The following is a 7,500-nucleotide window of genomic DNA, read 5'->3' as shown; positions in this document are numbered from 1 at the left end:
TTCTTTGTATATGATATTGAATACAACGACTAAAATAATTCCATATGATGTGAAAGGAAAAACGTATTGAGAAGGAAAAAAGATGAGGGAATTCTAGACACCACTAAAATCTAAAAATTTAATTTTCTTTGTATATGACATTGAATACAATGACTAAAATAATTCAATATGATGTGAAAGGAAAAACGTATTGCGAAGGAAAAAAGATATGAGGGGGAATTCTAGACACAACTAAAAACATAACTTTCTTTGGATATGATATTAAATACGTCTTAAAAATAATTCAACATAATGTGAAACCAAAAACGTATTGAGAAGGAAATTTGAGATATGAGGGAATTGTAGACACCACTAAAAACTAAAAATATAATTATCTTTGTATATGATATTAAATACAATGTCTCAAAAATAATTCAACTTGATGTGAAATTAAAAAAGTATTGAGAAAGAAACTTATGTCTCAAAAATAATTCAACATGTGAACTTAAAAAAGTATTGAGATGGAAAATTATATCTCAAAAATAAATCAAAATGTGAAATTAAATAAGTATTGAGACGGAAACTTAAGTTATGAGGAAATTCTAGACACCACTAAAAAATATAATTTTCGTTGTATATGATATTGAATACAATGTCTCAAAAATAATTCAACATGATATGACAGCAGAAACGTATTGAAAGGGAACTTAGGATACGAGGAAATTCTAGACACCACTAAAAACTAATAATATAATTTTATTTGTATATGATATTAAATACAATGTCTCAAAAATAATTCAACATGTGAAATTAAAAAAGTATTGATATGTAAACATGTCTCAAAAATAATTCAACACTATATGAAATTAAAAAAGTATTGAGATGGAAAATTATATCTCAAAAATAAATCAAAATGTGAAATTAAATAAGTATTGAGACGGAAACTTAAGATACGAGGAAATTCTAAACACCACTAAAAACTAAAAAAATATAATTTCGTTGTATATGATATTAACTACAATGTCTCAAAAATAATTCAACATGATATGACAGCAGAGATGTATTGAGACGGAAACTTAAGATAAGAGGAAATTCTAGACACCACTAAAAACTAAAAAATATAATTTTCATTGTATATGATATTAAATACAACGTCTCAAAAATAATCCAACATGAAGTGAAATTAAATAAGTATTGAGATGGAAAATTATATCTAAAAAATAAATCAAAATGTGAAATGAAATAAGTACTGAAGAAGGAAACTTAAGATACGAGGGTATTCTAGACACCACTAAAAACTAGAAACACAATCTAACTCGCAATCATTTCAGCAAAGACATTCGCAAAACTTTAAAGCCAAGAATTCAGGTTAAGATAGGGAGAGGGAAAACTTCAAATGCATCTCCTTGGTGCGTATCGCAATCTTCCTTGGTTATCTGAAATGGATGGCATTAATCTTTCCCCCGGCTTCCTTTGGTTCCGACCTGGACTTATTTCCTACGTCAGGAGGAGGAAGCCTGACTGCTTTATCTCTTCTTCTTCCCCTGCATATCACTTATGCATTATTCCGTTCCTTGTACGCGAGAGAATTAGTTGCAAATGCTCCGTATTAGGGGTTTGCGGTCCCTAGCTGGTGAACGCCAGATAGGGGTTCGAGTCCAGCTCAAACTCGTTAGTTTCTTTGGTTGCTGCAACATCCCCATCCTTGTGAGCTAAGGATGTGGGGGTTGGGGAGAGCCTATAGGTCTATCTGCTGAGTCATCAGCAGAGGCTACAGGTCTATCTCCCGAGTCATCAGCAGCCATTGCCTGGCCCTCCTTGGTCCTAGCTTGGGTGGAGAGGGGGGCCTAGGTCGCTGATCATATGTATTCTGTATATGGTCAGTAGTCTATAGGTCTATCTGCAGAGTCATCAGCAGCAATGCCTAGCCCTCCTTGGTCCTACTAGCTTGGGTAGAGAGGGGGCTTGGGCGCCGATCATATGTACATATGGTCAGTCTCTAGGGCATTGTTCTACTCGTTAGAACAATGTCACTGCCCCTTGCCCTTGCCATTCATGAGCGGCCTTTATACCTTTACACCCCTTCGCGGAAAAAAAAAAAAAAAAAAAAAAAAAAACCACGAAGGGCGTAACTGAGAAATAGGAATATTCAAAAGCATCCGCTGTGCTCTTGCCCCTCGACCGCCCTGAGCCCCTGCCCACAGGGGATATTTAGGGTGAAAGGATCATATTGATGGGAGGATAATTCTATTACTTCGAAGTCCGGGGCAGGAAAGGTTCATCCTACAGTTCGTTCACTCTCAGTTTTGGGAAAGCCACCTAAAATATTTGGGTTTCGCCCTGATAGAGATGCACGAAAACAAATGCACTTTCCGACCCTCCGAAAGTTCCTCTCTCTGTCTGTATGCATGCGGGTTCGCGTTTGCATATTTGTGGGCAGGGTTGCCAGGTTTTCCAAATGAGAAAAGGCCAACGTCTGATCAACTGCAGCTTTAAAAGGCCAACCTAATAGTAGAAAAAGGACGAAAATATAGCATTTAAGGCTAACCAATTTCAAAAAGGCCAAATTTAGGAATCTAGCACGAAAAAAAGGCCAAATTTGAATTTTTGGGGTCGAAAAAGGCCAACCTGGCAACCCTGTTTGTGGGGTTGAAAGGGCGATCTTATGTCGTTGAGCTTCTCATTTCGAAGCTGTTATTTCTTTAAAATTCCATTCTCCATTAAGATATCATCTAGTTGACTGCAACTATCGAGTATAAAATGATAACCCATCTTATCTAATTTCATGTTTGAAAAGACAAACTTTTCGTATATTTGAAATTCTTAAAACATCAACCACTTTTACAACCAATAGGAAATTATGGCGTCTTTTGACTGGCCAGACAGTACTTCATTGGAAACTTCTCTCTGGTTACGGTTCAGTTTCCCTTTGCCTACACATACACCGATTAGTCTGACCTATTCTTTACATATTCTCATCTGTCCTCATATACCTGACAACACTAAGATTACCAGACAATTTATTTCACCCAAGGAGTTACTGCACTGTAATTGTTCCGTGGCTGTTTCTTCTTGGTAATGGTAGAAGAGACTTTAGCTGTGGTAAGCAGCTCTTCTAGGAGGACACTCCAAAATCAATCCATTGTTCTCTAGTCTCGGGTAGTGCCATAGCCTCTGTTCCATGGTGTTCCACTGTCTTTGGTTAGAGTTCTCTTGCTTCAGGGTACACTCAGGCACACTTCTATCTAATTTCTCTTCTTCTTGTTTTGTTAAAGTCTTTTAAAGTTTATATAGGAGATATTTAGTTTAATGTTGTTACTCTTCTTGAAATATTTCATCTTTCCTTGTTTCCTTTCCTCACTCGGCTATTTTCCCTGTTGGAGCCCCTGAGCTTATAGCATCCTGCTTTTCCAACTAGGGCTGTAGCTTAGCAAGTAGTAGTAGTAGTAGTAGTAGTAGTAGTAGTAGTAGTAGTAGTAGTAGTAGTAGAAATAATAATAATAATAATAATAATAATAATAATAATAATAATAATAGTAAGTCAAGTGTTTTGTAGGATGTACCGCATACTGCCACTACGGTAGTCCTCAGAAGTATGAGAATACTTTTAGCTTTCAGAAGGAAAGGTTCACCTACCATCTATATGATCTATCCTCTCAAGGGGCTTCTAGAGATAGTACAGTGCATTAGAATCCCTGGCCATTGCCAATTCCTAGGGTAGCAATAACCATGACCATCCACTTGCTACCTCTGACTTAGCAGTCATTTTAAATTGACTTAGCTAACCAGAAACAGACATATGAAAGGGAAGGCCTTAATACCCAGGAAGCGAGAGACATCGTGTAAGATAGACACAAGAATATCCAGGTTAATCTCAATGAATTTGTCTGGAGCTTTCTTCTTCTGCTAATTACAACATATTTCTGAAACTTCTATAAACTTTCTAAAGATGCTACAGATCCTCTCGTCTTATATGCCTAAAATATGGAGAAGCAAAATATCATAGGACCTGTGTTGCACCTGTATTTGAAGAAGTTAATGACGACAGAAGAATCCATGGCGGTTTTCTAGCCTTAAGAAAAAATTTAATTGATATTCTTAATCTTGCTAAATACACCAGTATAAAAAATCTCATTATTTTCTTCTTTAACGTTAATAGCTATGCTTTGAATCATTGCGCCCAGCCCTATTAGTATTTCAATTTTTATATTCTGTATATCTCGTGTTAACACCTGGAAGAATAAAAACTTTGATTTCTCTTGTGATACAAGACGGTAGCATATTCAAATATATAGTTACAAATACTTCGAAGCGTTTTGTACTAAAAAATAACAAAGAAGGAAGTAAACCTTGTGTGAACGATCTCCCTCCTTTAATTTCCCACTTCCCCAACCTCTCCACTATTTCCCACACCTCTCTCTCTCTCACTCCCAATTTTCCCTACCCCCCTCTCTCCCAATTTTCCCTACCCCTCTCTCTCTACCAATTTCTCCCACCCCTCTCTCTCTACCAATTTCTCCCACCCCTCTCTCTCTACCAATTTCTCCCACCCCTCTCTCTACCAATTTCTCCCACCCCTCTCTCTCTACCAATTTCTCCCACCCCTCTCTCTCTACCAATTTCTCCCACCCCTCTCTCTCTACCAATTTCTCCCACCCCTCTCTCTCTACCAATTTTCCCTACCTCTCTCTCTACCAATTTTCCCTACCTCTCTCTCTCTACCAATTTTCCCTACCTCTCTCTCTCTACCAATTTTCCCTACCTCTCTCTCTACCAATTTTCCCTACCTCTCTCTCTACCAATTTTCCCTACCTCTCTCTCTACCAATTTTCCCTACCTCTCTCTCTACCAATTTTCCCTACCTCTCTCTCTCTACCAATTTTCCCTACCTCTCTCTCTCTACAAATTTCCCCTACCTCTCTCTCTCTACAAATTTTCCCTACCTCTCTCTCTCTACAAATTTCCCCTACCTCTCTCTCTCTACAAATTTCCCCTACCTCTCTCTCCCTCTACCACTTTTCCCCTACCTCTCTCTCCCTCTACCACTTTTCCCCTACCTCTCTCTCCCTCTACCACTTTTCCCCTACCTCTCTCTCCCTCTACCACTTTTCCCTACCTCTCTTTTCTACCCATTCCCTACCTCCCTCTCTACCCCTTCCCTACCTCTCTCTCTCCCACTTTTCCCTACCTCTCTCTTTCCCATTTTTCTCTACCTCTACCATTTTCCCTACCCCTCTCTCTACCACTTTTCCCTCTCTCTCTCTCTCTCTCTCTCTCTCTCTCTCTCTCCTCTCTCTCTCTCTCTCTCTCTCTCTCTCTCTCTCCCCTTTTCATTCATTTAAACATTCTTCCGAAGATAATCCGCGAAACTAATACGTAACACCCCATGAGCGTGCACCTACCCGTCGGCTAATCTCATGAAGTGAGAATTTATCACGCAGCAACGATTAATTAACGTTTGGCCCCCAACAACTATTTGATGAAAACGTTTTTTGATTTATAGACCAAGTGAACACGTCGCTTGTAACTCCGGATTTATGTGACGATTCAGTACAAAGGATTCCACGTACAATATCCAAGGTTTGTCATGATTTTGTCCGATATATTTCAAAACGAAGGATATTGATGCCTGGATATTCGCAGTCATTTTGAAAGATGAGAAACTGCGAGGCTGAAAAATGGAAAAAACAGATACATGGTAAGATTTTTTTTTTTTTTTTTTTTTTTTTTTTAGCGTTGTAAGAATCAATATTATCACGAGTTGTGGTGGCCTGGTGGTAGCGTCCTGGTGTGGTGATTGCCAGACTGGGGTTCGAATCCCACTTAAACTCTTTAGTTACTTTGCTCGCCGCAATCTAACCATCCTTGTAAGCTAAGGATGGGGAGGGGTATAGGTCTATCTGTTGAGTCAACAGTAACCATTGCCTAGCCCTACTTGGTCCTAGCTTGGATGGAAAGGGTGCTTGGGCACTGATCATTTGTTATATGGTCAGTCTCTAGGGCATTGTCCTACTTAGTAGGCAATGCCACTGTCCCTTGCCATTCATGAGTGGCCTTTAAACCTTTAAACAAATATATAAACAGTGATTCTGTCAATATAAATACGAATCAGCTAAATGATGCGGATATTAATTCATTAATTGGTTGAAGGTTTTCTGACGTCAGCTATTAGGGTCACTGACGCTGTAAAGTAGAGTGGTTCTTTTGTGAAGAAAACGAAAGATAATAATAGCAATAATAAAAAACGATAGGATACAACAGAAAACACAGCGGAATGAAAAAAATGCCACCGAAACGGTTTATAACAAAAGCAATATTTAACAATCATTTTTAATGTTTTATTGAAAAAGTGAAGTTATTCACGGATAAATTTCACCCTTTTGCTATAAATACCCAATTATCACATTAAGGTAATATGAGTGATACCAGAGCAACAATGATAATTTAAGAGCAGATTATTAACTATTTTATTGTTATTGATAAGAAATTTATATATCACGCAAAGACGATTGAAAACAAATAAGTCATAACCATAGCAGTAAAACTTACAACTAAAAACAAAAACAACAACAACAGGGCCAGGCACAGTCGATTAGGTTGTGTCTGGCCCTGTTGTTGCTGCTGCTGCTGTTTTTGTTGTTGTTGTTGTTGTTGTTGTTGCAGATTACTATAAATCATTTTACTGTTACTGACATAAGAAATATATATGATATCACGCATATCGGTAAAACCTACTACCACTAAAAACAACAACAACAACAAAAGGGCCAGGCACAGTCGATTAGGTCTGTCACCGTCAAGGACGTGAAAAATCTCGGCATTTTTCCGGGCGGTTTGAGAAGCCGCATATTTTGTTTTCGGGGGGGCTCTCTGAAAAGGCCTCTTCAGGGAGCCTGACCTTAAATCTCTCTTGCGGCATAAAAAGGGCGGTCTCTTAAAATAGGCAGTTTTTCGTTTGGAAGGCAATATGGCAGTGACGTTGACAATATAAGGCATTCACATAACTATTAGGACTCTAATCTCTCTCTCTCTCTCTCTCTCTCTCTCTCTCTCTCTCTCTCTCTCTCTCTCTCTCTCTTTGCAAGTCAAAGTAATTTTGTTTCTCTCTCTTTCTTTTATAAGTAAAAATAATTTCGCTCTCTCTCTCTCTCACTCTCAAAATAATTTCGCTTCCAAGGTTCACAAAATTTCTATCAACAATCTCTCTCTCTCTCTCTCTCTCTCTCTCTCTCTCTCTCTCTCTCTCTCTCTCTCTCTCTTTTGCAAGTCAAAATAATTTTGCTCTCTCTCTCTCTCTCTCTCTCCTGCAAGTCAAAATAATTCTGCTTCCAAGGTTCACAAAATTTCTTTCAACAATCTCTCTCTCTCTCTCTCTCTCTCTCTCTCTCTCTCTCTCTCTCTCTCTCTCTCTCTCTCTCTCTCTGAGATTTCTTTTCTTTATCTAATGGTGTCATCACTCTCCGAGTATTATCAATTCCATCACTCATATTTTTCGTTCATAATCCTGATATTCCAATGCTT

The 7,500-nt window shown here is 38.2% G+C and overlaps 1 protein-coding gene across 1 annotated transcript in view; it reads right to left on the bottom strand.

Annotated features, from left to right (window-relative positions):
* Window positions 1–7,500, bottom strand: part of LOC137639433 (trichohyalin-like) — an 81,761-nt gene that overhangs the window by 5,980 nt on the left and 68,281 nt on the right. The window lies entirely within an intron of this gene.

The sequence above is a fragment of the Palaemon carinicauda genome, chromosome 4 (genome assembly GCF_036898095.1).
Source record: "Palaemon carinicauda isolate YSFRI2023 chromosome 4, ASM3689809v2, whole genome shotgun sequence".
Classification (NCBI taxonomy): domain Eukaryota; kingdom Metazoa; phylum Arthropoda; class Malacostraca; order Decapoda; family Palaemonidae; genus Palaemon; species Palaemon carinicauda.
This window is presented reverse-complemented; position numbering and strand designations above follow the sequence as displayed.